Below are 10,856 nucleotides of genomic sequence, written 5' to 3'. Positions count from 1 at the left end.
CAAGGATGTGTTAAATGTATAAAAAGTGATAGTAAAGAAAATATATTATAAGAATTTATATTACTAGAATTTTTTTTTTTTTAATAAATGCAGTTCTTTTTAACCTTTTATTCATCAAATATATTAGACAGCAGAACTGTTTTCAACACTCATAATAAATCAGAATATTAGAATGATTTCTAAATGATCATGTGATAGACTGGATGTTACATGTGACACTGAAGGCTGGAGTAATGATGCTGAAAATTCAGCATTGCATCACAGGAATAAATTATTTTTTTTAAGTATATTCAAATAGAAAACTATTATTTTAAGTTGTAATAATGTTTCACAATATTACAGTTTTTTCTGTATTTTTGATCAAATAAATGCAGGCTTGATGAGCAGAAGAAACTTCTTTCAAAAACATAAAAAATAGTAATGTTTCCAAACTGTTGGTCTGTACTGTATATATATATATATATATATATATATATATATATATACACACACACCAGGTGTATTCTGGTCAGTATTTGTGCAGTAGCCAACAGCAAAGTAACAACTGTACCCGGCCTACTTCATATTTCATGAAATCAAATAATGAATGTTTGCGATTATAACAATTAAGTGAAAGTGAAGTGAAGTGACATTCGGCCAAGTATGGTGACCCATACTCAGAATTCGTGCTCTGCATTTAACCCATCCGAAGTGCACACACACAGAGCAGTGAACACACACACACACACTGTGAACACACACCCGGAGCAGTGGGCAGCCATTTATGCTGCGGCGCCCGGGGAGCAGTTGGAGGTTCGGTGCCTTGCTCAAGGGCACCTAAGTCGTGGTATTGAGGGTGGTGAGAGAACTGTACATGCACTCCCCCCACCTACAATTCCTGCCGGCCCGAGACTCAAACCCACAACCCTTCGATTGGGAGTCCGATTCTCTAACCACCAGGCCACGACTTCCCTTTTTCTTCTCTTAATGGAAAAGAGAAGAAAAATATTAAGATGTAATGCATTCCTTACAAATTAGCCATAGTAAATGTCTAGTAAATAATATGGTTAAACATCTCGGTTACGTATGTAACCATGGTTCCCTGAATAGGGAACGAGATGCTGCGGTGACGTCACCGTATGGGAACATCCCTCGGTGTGACGAATGCCTGAAGTAGGGCTGTCACGATATTAGATTTTTCATATCATGGTTATTGTGGCCATAAGAATTCACGATGTCGATATATCGTGATATCTATAGAAACCTTGGGGTGGGGAAGATATCGGTCAAATTATTTTTTACTTTGTTTATTGAGTTTTTCTTTCTCACCCAACGAGCATAATACTGATATTGATAAACGCAGGGCACAAGACTCTGGCTTTCTCCGTCTTCTTTGAAGCTCTTATGAAATAACAAGAGAGAAAATACTGTCAAGTTCAACAGTATGATGAATAAATATTAATGGTAACACTTTACAATAAGATGCCATTTGTTAACATTAATGTATTAACGAACATGAATGAACAATGAACAATACATTTATTTTAAATAAAATTTATTAAATTTATTAATCTTTGTTAATGTTAATAAAAATCTAGTTATTCAATGTTCATGTTCATAGTACATTAATGTTTACAAACACAACTTGTGATTTTAACAATGCATTAGTAAATGCTGAAATTAACATGAACTAAGATTAATAAATGCTGTGGAAATATTGTTTATAATTATTTATGCTATTTATATATGTTAACTAATGTAATTAACTAATGTTAACTAATGAACCTTATTGAAGAATGACCACAGATGAGGCATTAAGTGCATGGCACGGTGACCAACTTAACATTTTACAGAGTTTAATGTAGCAATGTGGTCGCTCAGTTTTTCAAGATCAGTTTTAATCGTGTAACTGTTCATAGATTTGAACGAAGAAAGAAATAAAGTGTTACTACGCACAGGCCATATTGATTGCAAATACAAAAATAAGACGAGTAAAGAAAACGTGGTACTTATTAAAATAATCACCCTTTACTTAAGTATATGAACACAGAAAACCGCTGTTAATAGGTTATATAATATTTCCCAGTCTATGACTAGTAAAATAATAACAACTTACTCTGATGAACACAGCTCTCCTCAGAGTAGCTGCGAGTGCTGCGTCTTCTTCTTGTGTGACAGGTGTCAGAGTTAAGGCATGATACTGCCACCTGGGCACTCAACCAGGTACTGTTACCAAGTATTTACATGTGGTGTCATCATAAGAGAACTGTTCATTTTAAATATTGCGGTTACCACTAATACCGGTATATCCTCATACACTAAATTAACACGATATCGATAATTGTTTATTTGAATTTCACGGTTATCGTCAATACTGGTATATTCATAGGTCACTTCGATGCTGCGGGGACGTCACCGTATGGGAAACCTATACCATAACGTCTGACGTACCTGATAGCTGGGATCCAAGGAAGCATCTGCTCAAGCGGAGAGAATCTGGAAGCCAGGAGCAATCCTCACATCCAGACTGTAAAACTTGATAAAAGTGCTCGGTGAGGACCATCCTGCCGCAGCACAGATATCATCCATAGAAGACCCACTGAGAAAAGCTTGTGAAGAAGCCACTACTCTCGTGGAATGAGCTCTAATTCCTAAGGGCGAAGCGAGTCCGCGCGCCTCATAGGCTAAAGATATTGCCTCCACCAACCAATGGGACATGCGTTGTTTTGTGACAGCATGGCCTTTATTCTTATGTCCGAAACAGACAAACATGCTGGTCAGACTCACGCCATGGGGTTGTACGATTAACATAAGTCTTAAGCACTCTGACAGGGCAAAGACTTAGATCTCCTGACCCCGCCTCTGCCGGGGGTAACGCCTCCAAGACCACTTGTTGAAAACGGAAAGGGTTTGAAGCGACCTTAGGGACATAATTAGGCCTCGGTCGCAGCAATACCTTCACAGAGCCTGGTGTAAATTCCATGCACGAGGGTGAAACAGAAAGAGTCTGTAAATCCCCAACTCTCTTGAGGGAGGATAAAGCCACAAGAAGAACTGTCTTCAGAGTCAGGATTTTATCCGGTATAGTTTCCAGGGGCTCAAACAGATGCCCTGATAAACCTTGCAACACAATAGATAAATCCCATGAAGGAACTTCCACAGGGCGGAAAGGCCTCAGCCGTCGCGCACCTTGTATAAAACGAGAAACCAGCGGATGACGGCCCACTGAGGCACCATCTATATATACGTGGTTAGCTGAAATGGCTGCCACGTAAACTTTCAGAGAAACGGTCCTGAAGGAACTCCAGTACTGAAGCCACTGGGCAGTAAACTGGATCCATATGACGAATTCCACACCAGGTCGTAAACAGTTTCCATTTGAAAGCATATAAGCGTCTCGTAGAAGCTGCTCTAGAATTCAGTATAGTCTCGGTGGTTTCAACAGAAAGACCGGGACATACTAACTCACCCCGCTCAGAGGCCACACCCACAGCTTCCATAGATCTGGCCTTGGGTGCCAAATCATTCCCTGTGCTTGCGATAGCAGATCCTGTCCGAGGGGTATCTCCCATGGAGAGCCCGCTAACAGACTGATCAGGTCCGCAAACCAAGGCTGTGTGGGCCACCACGGAGCCACCAGCAGCAGCTGCTCCACTCTGTCCAGCCATATCCTGGATAACACCGCTGGAATTAAACGAACCGGGGGGAAAACATATAAGCTGGTTCTGGGCCAATTGTGAGCTAACGCATCCAAACCCAGGGGCAATGGAGGGCATAGGGAGAACCACAGCGGGCAATGCGTAGTTTGGGTGTGCAATCTCCATTCCCCCTGCTCCAGAGTCTGTCTGGATAGCAAATCTGCTCTGAAGTTCCAAAGAAGAATATTTCTCACCAGCCTGCACAGGGGGCGAGAGCGTAATCCTCCCTGATGATTCAGATACGACACAACCGCTAAGTTGTCTGACCTGAGCAGAACATGACGGCCGATCAGCAGATTCGAGAAATACTGGAGAGCTAGAAAAACTGCCAGTAATTCTAACCTGTTTATATGCCAACTGCGTTGTGTCGCTGTTCACACTCTGTGAGCTGGGCGCCCTTGACAAACAGCTCCCCAACCGGTCAAAGACGCGTCCGTCGTTACAGTCTCTCGGGAAGCACAAATCCCCAGCCGGCTAGAAGGAATTCGGTTGACATCCACTGTTTTATTGACATAACACACCTCCGTGTCACCAAAATCGTCCGATGCGAAAGACAATGGGGTGAAATGTTCCGACTTTTCATCCACCACTGAAAAGGGTGCATATGAAGTAATCCCAGATGGATTACAGGGGATGCTGCTGCCATTAGACCTAAAAGTCTGAGGCACAAGCTCACCGTCACTGTGCGACCTGCTATGAAGCGGGAGAGATAGCTTTGCTGTCATCGCGCGAGTGTCCATGTCTATTCCCAGAAATGTTATCCGTTGAGAGGGAATTAAAACACTCTTCTGGAAATTTGTGCGAAAGCCCAGGCTGTTTAGATGATTCAGCACAAGATCCCGGTGAGAATGTGCTTGAGTCTGCGATTGTGCTAACACCAGCCAATCGTCTAATTAGTTCAACACGCGAACGCCCTGGAGCCGCAACGGGGCCAGAGCTGCGTCCATGCATTTTGAAAAAGTACGGGGAGCCAGAGCTAACCCAAAGGGAAGAACGCGGTACTGATACACTTTGCCCTCTAAAGCGAATCTGAGGAACTTCCTGTGTCTCTTGATGATCTGAATATGAAAGTATGCATCCTTCAGATCGATCGTGACAAACCAGTTGTTTGGTTGAATCTGAGACATAATAGACTTTACTGTTAACATCTTGAATTTGCTCGTCCTGAGTGCAAGATTCAAACGGCGTAAATCCAGAATGGGTCGCAACCCGCCGTCTTTTTTTGGCACCACAAAATAGCGGCTGTAAAAACCTGACTCCATCTGAGAGGGGTGTACTTCCTCTATAGCCCCTTTGCTCAGCAGAGTTGACATCTCCTGTTGCAGCACTGCTTTTTCCTTTGGTTTCACAACCATGGGAAGAATTCCGCGGAAAGGAGGCAGGCAAGCGTTCCCACGCGGCCTGAAACAACATTAGCGGTCTCAAGATTTCCGCTTTCTGCAACGCTTTCGTACGTGTTAAAATGTCCAGGCACGAAAAGCTTGCGGCGTTCGTGAACAGGGGAAGTGCATGCGTCTCGTTGTGTATAATCCTGAAACGTGTCCACGGCAGGAATTAATCCAACAAGATGAACATCGGGCTCTGCCGCTAGCGAAAAAGCGGCGGCTGTATGAGCCGTCATAAACCCTTGAACCGTCCCTCGGGTTCTGAAAGCTGAATTGCGCAGAGTGTCTGAGGGAACGCTCGGCATGATAACTCGATCCAATGGTGCTCGAAGCGCTCTTTGCGGCGAGACAGTCAGTGTTTGAGTGTGGGGACTGCAATGAGAGGGTTGGATGCGCAAAAGCGGTCCAACAGCGCTCTCTAGTGGAGGGCACAGTCCCTGGCAGGCAGCGAGAGTATCAGGAGCTGCTATTCAGGGCCCGAGAACGAGAGGCATTAGCCGTCGAGCTCAGGTCTAACCTCTTCCGTTGTCGCTGGCAAACCGGTGGAAAAACCTTAGGACCCAATCCTTACGAGGGGTGCCATAGGCGAAGGCTCTTCCCGTGAGGCAACTCGTTGGCGGTGAGAGGAGGTTGAGCGAGAACGCGCGGGCGCCTGCCGTCGTTCAACCTCCCTAGGCCTGCGAGGAATCAGCTGGCGGAAGGCGGCTGATTGCTGTTTCGCTGCTCTAAATTTCTCCACCACCGAAGTGACAGCCTCTCCAAACAAACCGTCCTTAGAAACAGGAGCGTCCATAAGAAAAGATTTGTCCTTTTCTTTGATATCGGTGAGATTAAGCCAGAGGTGGCGCTCGACCGTAATCAAACCAGCCATGGAACGGCCCACTGCTTGAGCAGTATGTTTGGTAGCGCGTAGCGCCAAATCCGTTGCTCGTCGTAGCTCTTTCATGGCCTCGGGTGTGATACCCTCCCCTTCATCGAGTTCCTTTAAGAGCTCCGCTTGGTAAGCCTGAAGGACCGCCATAGAGTGGAGCGAAGCAGCCGCCTGGCCAGCGGCCATGTAGGATTTCCTGATGAGGCTGGACGTGACTCGACACGCCTTAGAATGAAGAAGGGGGCGAGACTTCCATGCCACGGCAGAAATAGGCGCGAGATGTTCGGCGAGAGTCTCTTCCACCGGAGGCATCGCTGCATAGCCATGGTTCGCCATGTCAGAAATGGTGGCGAAATCTGCAGCCGCAGCGTTAGTGAGACGCGTCTAGTACAGCTGTACGGCAAGGGCCTTCGGGGGCTGCACAGGTGTACGACTGGTTAAGAAACGGTCGTCCAGCTTAGATGAAGGTTGGGCCTCGGCCTTCTCAACCTCCCAATCCAGTCCCAGTTTACCCACCGCGCGAGAAACCACATCCAACAGCTCACTGTAGGAGGGGGAAACACGCTTCTCCTGTCCACTAGGAGGGAGAGAGCTAGCGTCGGCCGCGAAGTCCTCAGACCCCGAGGCCGCGGTGGATAAAATGTCGTCGCCGTAACGTCCACAACCGATGGAGATAGCATCGTTTGCCTCCAATGTGGGCTGTAAATCTTCGTTAGAGAAAACGACTGGTTCGACAAAGCTCTTTTCCTGCACTAGGGTAGGGGAGAGCGAGCGATGTGGAGAAAATTCCAGCGCCGCGCTGTCCTCAAAATCCATGTCGCACGTGTCTCCCCAAGCTATCGCCTCGTGCGGTGCCTCGGCAGCCGCAGAAAAGACTTGACGGGGGTTAGACACGGGGGCGAAATTAGAAAACACTTCTACCCTCGAGCGCAGTACTCTAAGCCGCAGGCCATCACAGTGGGGACAAGAAGAAAGGCCGCTAAGCGCCGCCTGTGCGTGATGTAAGCCTAAACATACTACGCACCTTTCATGGGAGTCTCCCTTTGTGATGAACCTGGTACACGGTTCCTTACATTTGCGAAAATTCATCGAGCCCGCGAAGAGGAGTTAACACTGAGAAACCGCTGAGAACGCGAGATGATTCCTAGGGCACAGATGATTCGCTTCCCTGAAGGAATGAAATCTGAGCGAAATAGCGCGCGGCACCCAGGTATACGATGCGTGCGCATGCGTAGGGTGGTGCCAAGCGCTATTTGGCCAATAGGATTTGCGGGATGGTATAGGGCTTCAGACATTCGTCACACCGAGGTGTGTTCCCATACGGTGACGTCACCGCAGCATCGAAGTGACCTATATAAGGGAACTACAGATAGTATAGCAAAATCTTGATAAATTTGTGATTACAATGGTTTAACTATTCTAATCAGGTTTTATTTTTTATTTTATTTATTTATTTTAGTAAAACCATGGTTATTTGTTAGATCTAAGAGCACCTTTCTGATCTTTCAGTTTCGTTTTCAGAGGCTTGTCGGATCCATAGACTTGTATAAAAACAGGGTAGGATCGTGTTACATCTTTCAGGAGTCAAGAAAGTTTTTGCACGTCTTTAGAGGATGACAAAAGAAACTGGCAAAATTGGTGTAATTCTTTGAAATTCTCACTGTACTGCAGTATGAACTCCGAAACACTATTCAAAGAGTTCTGCTTAAACACGCATGCGCTGTCACTACGTTAATAGACTACCTGATGTAGGTACGTGACGTCACAGTCTGCAGCCAGGACGGAGTGTCTCGGATAAAGTCGATCAATCAAGATGGCGGAGCCTCAAAGTGAGTGAACTAGCCTATTTAATACGGCCTAATTATTTATTATAATATAATTAAATATCCTAGGTTTTCCTATAAGGGTAACCTATACATCCCGGATTCCAATCGAAATTCGGAATATTGTTGTTTCTGTTCGTACGTTTCCCCCGTTTAAGTTTTAGCTTCTTGACAAAAGTAGGCTACGTTGCCTGGGAAGTGCCACGTCCACTTCCACTTCCTATTAACACGTGGGGACAGGGATCTTACAAAATTATTTATAGGGCAAGATTAGAAAAATATTTTATATCCACGACACATATAAATGTTTCATGATCTATGTATGTATGTATGTATTATCTATCTATCTACCTTGACCTTCAAACCATTTTACATTTTAAGTTAAGATTTTATCAAGCTAACAAAGTTTGTCTTATAAATTATTCAATCTAGTAAATGAAGATTACATTGTTACCATTGCAACGTCTGTTTTCCTGATGAAATTGGACAGTCAATGTCAGTCAGAGAATCTTTACATCACAATTAATCGATAAAATAATACAGAAATCCTAGACAACCTATTCAGAAGTGTGCCTGCTGAGGAGCGGTGAAGTAACAAATGCTTAAATCTTTTATTTAAACTGGGATAATTCTGAGATCGTAACCGCTTTGTGCACAGACCTCCGGAGGGTCAGGGGAGAAACCTCGAGGCCATTTTCATCTCATCACGGTCTTAGTTATTTTTCGTTGGATAGGAATGGCAAATGCACGCGCATATTAATCTTTCCCAGTAAGGCAGGGGGACTTGCAATTAAAGTAATTAAATGAAAGTTTAAGGGGTAATGTATGAATGGTTCTGGTTTAACCATCAAAAGTTAAGTATAGCCTACAGTGGCCTTTAAACAGAGAATTACAATACATATTATGAAGTCTCTACCTGAATAATAAGCACTGGACAGCCTGAGCGGTATATACAAACCCCCGTACATGAAGGTAGGCTAATATTTTGATCTTTTAATGTGAGAGCACTATGTTGATTGCTAATGAGCGTTGTAATTAGCTGCTGTGTTTGTGTCTGCATTAAATAACTCAGTGTTTTAAAAGGACTTCAGATCATGAGATCACTGCCAGAATAATAAGCTTTGGGCACTAAACGGTTTCTACTAATTCAACATATCAAATTGTGCTTGTGCCCTTATTCCAGCTGATTTCCGGTCTTGCGAGTGTTTGCAAAGATACTTCCGGTTGTGCTAAACATCAGTGCAGAGAACCGGAGAAATCCAAATATTACCTTCTATATGGTTACAGGATTTATAAAATCACTTCAAATGCAAATAAGATATACACTGCTATTACTATAGTATAAATCAGGGGTCTCCAACCTTTTTGTGAGTGAGGGCTCCCTGAAGGGATAAAATAGTCTTGAGGGCTACTTGTTTGATTTAGGCACACACACACACACACACACACACACACACACACACAGTTTCAAGTTTTGAAAAATACAACAACAAACAGTAATATTGTTAAATATTATGACTATTGAATATATAATTACCGTATATACCCGAATATAAGACAAATTTTTTGTCCTAAAAATAGGCGTTTTTGTCCTAAAAAATGGGGGGTCGTCTTATATTCGCGATATAGACAAAATCACGGGGGGAAAGGGAGAAAGAACAACGGCATAAATATGAAATAGTGACTGAATGATATACTTTACATACTTGCATGTAAAATTAGAAAAGCAACATAATATCTGTGTTTAACTAAATTAAAACGCTGCTCCTCTGCCGCGCGATACGCAGAGAGAACAAGAGAGGTGCGCGCACGAGACGCAGAGAGAGAGAGAGAGAGAGAGAGAGAGAGCGAGAGAGAGACAGACAGAGATGTGCGCGCGCGCGAGACGCAGAGAGAGAGAGATAGAGAGACGTGCAGATTCTAAATATTTTAAATTATTGAATTATTTTATTATGTTTTAATGGTATATGAAATGTCACCAATAGTTATTTTCTCATTTTATAACATTATCATAAAAAAAAAAAAAAAATGAAAGATTACAATTCAGGCTATTTATAGAACGTGCTCGGCGGGCGACTCAGAGACTCCACGCGGGCTACCAGGTGCCCGCGGGCACCACGTTGGAGACCACTGGTATAAATGTTAACTGAGCCAGTGGATTTGAAACTTGTGTATGTTTGGGTCTGGTGCATGAATTAAACACACTAATGTTCCCTACTGTTCACGAAATGAAAGTTGAACTCATGGTGTGTATACAGCTACATAATGTATTTTTATTTAATTATGTAAACGTACAAATTACTTATTTCTTGAAAATGTTTTTTTATTGAAATATTTACCTTGTGAGACGCGGGCTACGATTTATCTTCATAAGTATCCATTTGTCAATTGTGCACATACATCAGTTTGTTTCATCATTATTTTCACACAGTTAACTAATTCATGACTATAATAAAACAGATCAGATAAAACAGAACGAGTCAATCTTTTGTTAGTTATTTGGCTCGGCTCGGTGTTCATCTTCAGTTCTCTCTTCACAGCAGTTCAGTCAGTGTACTGTTTGAGTACATGAATTACTCCGGGATATTGGTTTGTTTTAACTCAGAGGGAGTTTCAGCCACATTAAAAAAAGTTAACAGCTTAAGTAATTTGTGGATTAATGTCTATTGGAGATGTGAACCGTTTAAAACGATTCAGTTCGATTTGGTGAACTGGTTCAAAAAGATCCGGTTACATCTAGTGATTCGTTCGCGAACCGGATATCACTAAACTGCAGTGTTTTGAACTCACTCACAACAGACATGGAAGAGAAGACAATGCTGAATAAAGTCGTAGTTTTTGTTATTATTGGAACAAAATGTATTTTCAATGCTTCAAGAAATTCTAACTGACCCTCTAATGTCACTTGTACTACTTCGATTATGTTTTTATAATCTTTCTGGACATGGACAGTAGCAAGACCGGAAGTAAGTATGCACACACTCGCGTCGCTGAAGCTCACTGGCGCCATCTTGTGCACCGAGCCCATTGAATATCTTAAAAAAACACTTTTAAGAGTTTAAATCAATAATTTAAAAGCTGATACACATTAATAAGTAGC

This window comes from Carassius carassius, chromosome 12 (genome assembly GCF_963082965.1).
Source record: "Carassius carassius chromosome 12, fCarCar2.1, whole genome shotgun sequence".
NCBI classification, from domain to species: Eukaryota; Metazoa; Chordata; class Actinopteri; order Cypriniformes; family Cyprinidae; genus Carassius; species Carassius carassius.
This window is presented reverse-complemented; position numbering follows the sequence as displayed.